Source organism: Odontomachus brunneus, unplaced genomic scaffold (genome assembly GCF_010583005.1).
Source record: "Odontomachus brunneus isolate Ranch 3 - 2012 unplaced genomic scaffold, Obru_v1 Obru_scaffold_216, whole genome shotgun sequence".
NCBI lineage: Eukaryota > Metazoa > Arthropoda > Insecta > Hymenoptera > Formicidae > Odontomachus > Odontomachus brunneus.
Genome location: NW_022639666.1, coordinates 118,805 through 126,304, shown reverse-complemented (window position 1 = coordinate 126,304; position 7,500 = coordinate 118,805).

Below are 7,500 nucleotides of genomic sequence, written 5' to 3'. Positions count from 1 at the left end.
GTGTTATCGCCGAATAACGAAATGATCTGAACGATCGATCCGGATTGAGTGAACTCGTCACTTCGCTGCTCCGGATTAAAAACTGCTGCGAACTTTCTTGAAAAAGGCGCGAGATAACCGTTGTCAGCTAATTTTGCAAGGAACGGTGTCGCGAGCGAATTGGCTATTGGTCTTTAAGCGGAAAGAATTCCTTATTACGACTTGTTGTGCTAATCTCGATTACGTATGCTGTTTGTTGTTGGATATTTAGATCAGCGAAAGCTGGCACTGACAGCTGCTTGTTATTCGCATGTTTACCCAATCACACAGACAGCCGCACGCGTTAAAGCGTGACCGGGATCCGCTCGGCGACAACGCTCCATTGCGCGAAAATCACGAACGCCGATCCTCGGAGCTGAGCGAACAAGCTCCTACTCGAGGACGGGCGATTCGCGAACACATACAAAAATTAAAAATAATTAAAATTAAAAATTAATTTTATTTTTTAATAATTGATAAAATATATTTTATATTAATTATGAATAATTCTACTAATGTTTATATTATTGCGAGCAATTATTTAAACATACGGATTACGTACAAACACGTACAAACACGACAATTATTTTACCAATTATGTAATTTTAATAAATTACAATAATTATTGATATTTATAAAATAATTATTTTCTGTTCCTTTCTATTCAGAAAAGCAGGAATGATCAAGTTCTTCAACAAGCTCTCCGCAAAAATCATCAGATGAGACTGTCACCATATTTTCTAGAGAGAAATCCGACGACTGGTATGAACCATAAGACAAGTTGAAAAAAGATTACATACCACTTGATGTAAAAACTAAAATATTAAATTTGGCCAGAGAACATCCAAAATGGACCTTAAAATCAATTCACCGACATAGAGGAAAATGTCTCAAACACATAACAGACTTAAAAACGTGGAAAGCTGAAATTGAAAAAAGTGGAGGCACAATGGAAAAATTCGAGATAATAAATAAGTGGACTTTTGACCGTTTCTGCGAAGCAAAGGAGAAAAATACAACGTTCATACAACGAAAAATACAATAGTTCATAACAACGAGGACATTACAGCAATGGGTTAGTTGCAGCTATGTAACATCGCTCTCAGCATTTTAATTTCACTGCATCACAATCGTGGGTAGATAAATTTAAAAAGGAACCCGGCATTCGACAACGTAAAGTCACATGTTATATTAAATCTAAAGATACAATGGATGTTCCAACAATATTAAAAGAAGCTGATAAATTCCAGAAGAGGGTTGCAAAAATAATAACTAAATTTGATCATCGTTTCGCAATCAATACTAACCAAACCAAATGCGAATATAAATGCAATGTTGAGAGAATCTTATCTGTAAAAAGAGAAAAATCAACGGAAATTTTTCTTGCAGATCTCTTTAATAAAGTTACTCATAGCTGTACTCATAGCCCAATACGCAATAACAGCCGCAGGAGAACTTCTTCCAACAGTTTTTCTATGCATGCAGGAAGTGCAAGGTAATTTTGGACCTCGTGTTCACACTGCAGTTCAAAAATGAATGAGAGAGTTTAGGAATGTTTTCGAGACTGCCTCCAAGTCGGGTAAATTGACAAAGAATCTATTCAATATATTCGTGCACGAAATTATGAAACCTTATTGTAGAAACAATGATTTTTTGTTAATTTTGGATTCGTGGGACGGGCAGACAGAAACTGCTTATTTCAATAGTGTTTTCACTGACGGTAACTACTCGTCTACGGCAGAAGTGATTCCTTCTTAGTGTACTCCGCACTGCCAATCTTGTGATGTCTACTTTATTCGCCAAGTGAAAAATTTTATAAAAAAGTTTCACAATTGCCAAGAAATTTTACAAGAACGCAAAGAAATGTCAACACGAGAAAATGCCATCAAAATCCACTCGATAATTCATCAATTGTCATCTTCAGTTTTCGTACCGATGATAAAATATGCTTGATTTCATCATAATTAATTAATGAAAGAAACTATTTTCATAATATAAATCAAATCTACTTTCCTCAAAATATTACAATAAGTAATTGTGTTTGCAGAAAAATTTCATTTATAAGGTATTCACATTGTAATAAATGTTTATATTTTTCCCGTTTTTATGACTTGTATCATCTCGCACAATATATGTCTACAAACATGAATTAATACTTTATTTTATTAATAATAATATTGATTAATATGTATCAAAATTAAATACTACAAACGTATGACTTATGTATTCCTAATCACCAATTTCATCAGAAATTATAACGGTTTTCATTACATTTTTGTTTATGCGTCAATATGAATAACAAGAACGACGACGACGACGACAACGACGGTAATAATAATTATTCTATATATGAATATTTAATTATCTACTGATAAATTTATAAATGTGTAATATCTAATTTGATAAATTTGTAAATCTATAAAATTTCATTACAATCAAAAATAATAAAATTTAATAACATTAAATTAAAATTGAATTTAAAGATAATAATATTCCTTTATACACTATACACAGATTTTTCAAATTATTACAATAATTATTTTAAAATTTTAAAATTTCATTTACAACAAAAGTATACCAATATAATTAAATAAAGAATCTTTTTCGTATATATCTACAATAATATAAATAATTACAAGTAAAAACAAATTAAAAAAAAAATACACGAAACGAGATTTGAATACGCAACCTACGGAGTACGAAACCAACGTCTTACCTACTGCGCTACCGCTACTGCTGTTCAACAGCCACATTCAAACATATTAAGTGTGCTGTGGTCGACTAGAGTCATTCTTTCTCAGACTGCACAAAGACGTTTTAAAAACGTATTAAAAACGTACGTACTGAATGTCCTGTATGTATTTAAAACGTCTATTTCAGATCCACAAACGTTTTTAAGACATTTTAAAAACATCCGTTGTTACTTTTATGGATGTTCAAAAGACATCTGAATTAAGGACCCACCGGACTAAAACTGGACGTTCTTAGAACGAAAATAGAATGTTTGAAATTTTGAATATTGAATGTTCCTAACCACCAAAAGAATATTTAAAAGACATTTGAAAAAGCATTTTTAAAAACGTTAAAAGTAATGAGATATCCAGACAGCACAAAATAATTATAAAATATTTACAAAATATTTATAAAATTTATTTGAATATTTTATAAATATTTACCAAAATATTTCATAAATATTTTTATGATCTTAACTTTAATATATCATAAATATTTATCATAAATATTATAAAAATATTTTTTAAAGTATATACATGTAATGATCGTGTTTCGAACAGCTCTAGGTGATGCGCGGCTAGTTCGTATGCCGTCGAAGTACCGTCGATCTCTACCTTTAAATGCACGAGTATAACTCGTGCTCTCCTATTCAGGAGCCTCGTAAGATGGTGGGAGGAAAGTACCAGAGTGCTCTTGTGTCTAAGAACACGGCGTGGCCCGGTATAGGGCCCGCGTGGAGTTGCCTGGCGCCTCCGCGCTGGAAAGGAATTCCCCTTTCGGAGGAAAATATCACTCAGAGTATTGAGACACTTATCCGTCTCCGTTGTGAGTGTCGGAGTTAGGTCCGAATGAGATTTAGCTCTGTTTGGCGAGGGAGCAACAGAGGCTCCCTGAATCTGAGATGATAAACAGGCGAGCGGGACTCACCTGAACAGTCGCGCACGCGGCGAATGCTATGTCTCGTGGGGAGAGCCTCAACGCAAATGTAACTCGCGTACTTGAATCGCGTATGCGGCGAAGTCGAAGCCTAACGTTGACTAACACGTAACCGTGGACGTGCGTTGATAATGCCGCGTGGGTGACTGACGCTAAGTCTCGTCGAGTCAAGAAGTGAATATCTCACGCGTGTAAAGTCGCGAATGCGACGATCTATTAAGTCGGGAGTAGACTGATACCAGCGAACTTGGTTCGCGTGAGCGATGTGTCCCTGGCAGGGAAGTAATAGCGAGCGTGTCTCGCGTGAGAGTTGCGGCCCTGGCAGCGTAGCAACAGCGAGTGTGCCTCGCGTGAAAGCTGCGGCCCTGGCAGCGAAGCAATAGCGAGCATGGCTCGCATGAGAGATGAACCGATGACTCGTGCGGAGTCGTGAGCCCGATCGTACTAAGTTCTGTCGGCGTTGATACCCGGTATATGCAATACGGGGATGTCGTGAAGAGAGACGTCCACCGCGGTGGAGGCATCAAGATAATCCGAAGTGGTCGCGCGAAGCCTTCTCTCAATTCTCAGTCGTATTGAGAAGGTGGAGATCCGTGGAGTTACCATACACTTCGTAACACAGATGTGTCCTCGGACACTCTAGAGGCAATAGCCCAACGTGCAAACGCACTCTAAAGGGCTGTGGAGAGTTGTGTAGGATCACCGAAGACCTAAACACAAAATGCCAACGTGTCTACGACACTCTTAAGGCAGTGAAGATCGATGCAGATATGCAAAACGTATACCTCTGGCGAGGCAAGTGCCCAACGTGCTTGCACACTCAAGAAGGCGATATGAAGCTAGCTAGAGCTTAAAAGAATACCTCAAGGAGGCAGTGACCTGATGTGCAATCGCAGTCAAAAGGCTGGCAAAAGGCAAAAGGCCACGAGTGGTCTTGCGCGACGCCTTATATAGGCGCCTAAGCGAGAATTAACCGCGAGAAGCGGCTCCGGCTGACGCGCTCGCCGCGTCGCGGCGACGGCGCGCACTGGCGGCGGGAGGCCGGCGACCGCGAGTTGAGCGGCGCCTGGGACTCGGCCGTCCGCTGTACACGCTCCGCACGGACACCCAGCTGCCGTCCGGAACAGATCGGTATATCGTCACGTCACGATTCGCATAAACGAGCGTTACTAGCTCAGGATTAATAAACGCATAACAACGATTACAAAAAAACGCGGAAAGACAACGCGTCCTGTAAATAACGCGGTCGCCGAACAACAGCGAATCAAGCGTGATTCGCAAGATATAAAACGCCGCGAATCTGTAATCGAGATTAGATCCGATCTACTCGAGAGAATCAGACTCCGATTATCCGCTCTCGAAAGAAATCCGCAAGTACTTACTCCTGGCAGATTACTGCTCGCGGATTCGCGACTAAAATCACTCCACCGTCGACTCACGGATTCGTGACATCGACATTGTTCTTCACACCGTTCCTGGCGGGTTACTGCTCGCGGATTCGTGACAGCAACCATTCCGCCATCGTCTTATGGATTCGTGACACCGATACTGACAAACTACCGTCATCCGCAAGGTTCCACGGCCGCCGAAGGGCCTAGAACCGACACACCGGAAGGGCGCTCAACGCGAACTGGATCTCGCATTCGCTTTAGTGCAAGCGAGATCACAGCGTATCGAGTCGCCGTGTGCGAACTCGTCATCATAGATTCGAAGTTTCGCTCCATTACAGCGTAGCTTCGACACTGCATCTTAAGGATCCGCGTTAGGATCACACCGTCGTCGTCGCCTCGCAAGGACGCGAGTCGACCTCCGCGATACTAGTCAACGATCTCCAGAAGCAAGATCGGATTTACTCCCTTACCGCGACGCATAGGCGTCCGCGGCACCGTATTCACCGCAGCCCCGATCGTGTTAGAACGAGCTGGCCTTGTTCAATTACAAAGGAAACTCCGATAACTAAGGTTCCGTGTACAAGGGCAGACTACCGCACCGCATACACGGAACCGCACCGAATCTCCGCGATAGGAGATCTGAGGTATCGCTACCCGGGCGATACACCGCGTGCAACTCCGTTGCAATACTACCGACCTACCGCTTATACTGTGCTGCATCAAAAAGCAGCTATAGAACCGAAAGAAATTGTCAACTGAGATTAAAGAGGCGAGAAGCCGAGAAACGTCAACAGACGAACTCGCGAATATACGATTACAACACCGTCCGCGTCCCGCGCGCCGCATCACGCGTGCCATCGTCTAAACAAAGCCTCTGACAGCTCGTACACAATCGACCAAAGCCAACGGCGTCGACACTCACTATCTAATTTAATTGTAAACATCATCAGCTATTTATTTTAAATATACGATTAAATTTGTTAACAAATCACTATTTCTAAATTATTCCATCTCCTACGAACCCGAACCGGCGAGAGATCCAGAACGCGACGCATCGCGGTTACATACATTTATATACTTTTTTCTGAACTTTTCTTAAATTTTTTAAATATATATGTTCTTCATTTTCACTTTATATTGTTTCACACATTACTTAATTCAAGTTAAAATGGTACTTCGAAAATTTGCTTACCATTGCCGAGATTCGAACCTGAGACTTCTGGTTCTTGAGTCATTCATCTTACCTACTGCGCCACTGTCATTTTTAATGAAAGATGTTTTATATCGTATACATATGGTATATATACGAAAACAAATAATTTATTTAAAAAAAAGAATAAATCCTCTTAAATGTAAAATGTATGTTTAAAAAGTATGTAAAAAGTATATTTAAAAAATATTTACTTGTTTTAAAAGTAAATAAAATACAAATAAATCGTTTTGTAAATTTAAATAAATTATTTTCTGATAATTAAGGAAACTTTAATTTGAAACACGAAAAGATATTTTTAATATTAGCAACTAATTTATTTAGATTTATAAAATGATTTACTTGTACTTTATTTATCTTTATTTATCTTTATTTATCTTTAAAACAAGCAAATATTTATTTAAACATAGTTTTTACATAGAAAACTAATTTTCTTCTTATAAAGAAGTCATTTTTTTTTTCTAGAAATTTATAATTATACAGCTCATTTCACAAATTACAAAAAATATTACTTTATATTTATTACATATTGGGAGTGTGAATAAGTTCTCGCCGTTTTTTGTGAAAATAAATCCTTTATTTAAAAAAAATAATAAAAAAACAAGTCAATTAAAGTATTGCCCATCGCTGGAGACTACTTTTTCCCATCTTTCTGGCAGCATTTGAATTCCACGTCGAAAAAACGACACTTCTTTTGCGGCTATCCACGAATCGATCCATTTTTTCGTTTCTTCATACGAAATGAAGTGCTGCTCAGCCAAGCCGTTAGTCTTTGTTCATATTGCGGCCGTTTTTCTTTCAATGCTCGGCTCAAACGCATCAATTGTCGTCGATAGAGATCTCCTGTGATGGTTTGGTTGGGTTGAAGCAGCTCGTAATACACTATCCCCAGCTGATCTCACCAAATGCAGAGCATGAGCTTGGAACCGTGGATATTCCGCTTTGGCGTTGATGCTACTGCTTCGCCGGGCTTAACCCACGATTTTTTACGCTTGGGATTACTGTAGTATATCCACTTTTCATCACCAGTCACAATACGATGTAAGAAACCTTTCCTTTTTTGTCGTTGAAGCAGCTGTTCACACGTGACAAGACGCCGTTCGACGTCTCTCGGCTTCAGTTCGTATGGCACCCAAGATCCTTCCTTTTGTATCATTCCTAATGCTGTCAGACGTTTCGAAACTGTTGTACGATCAACTCCTAATGATTTTG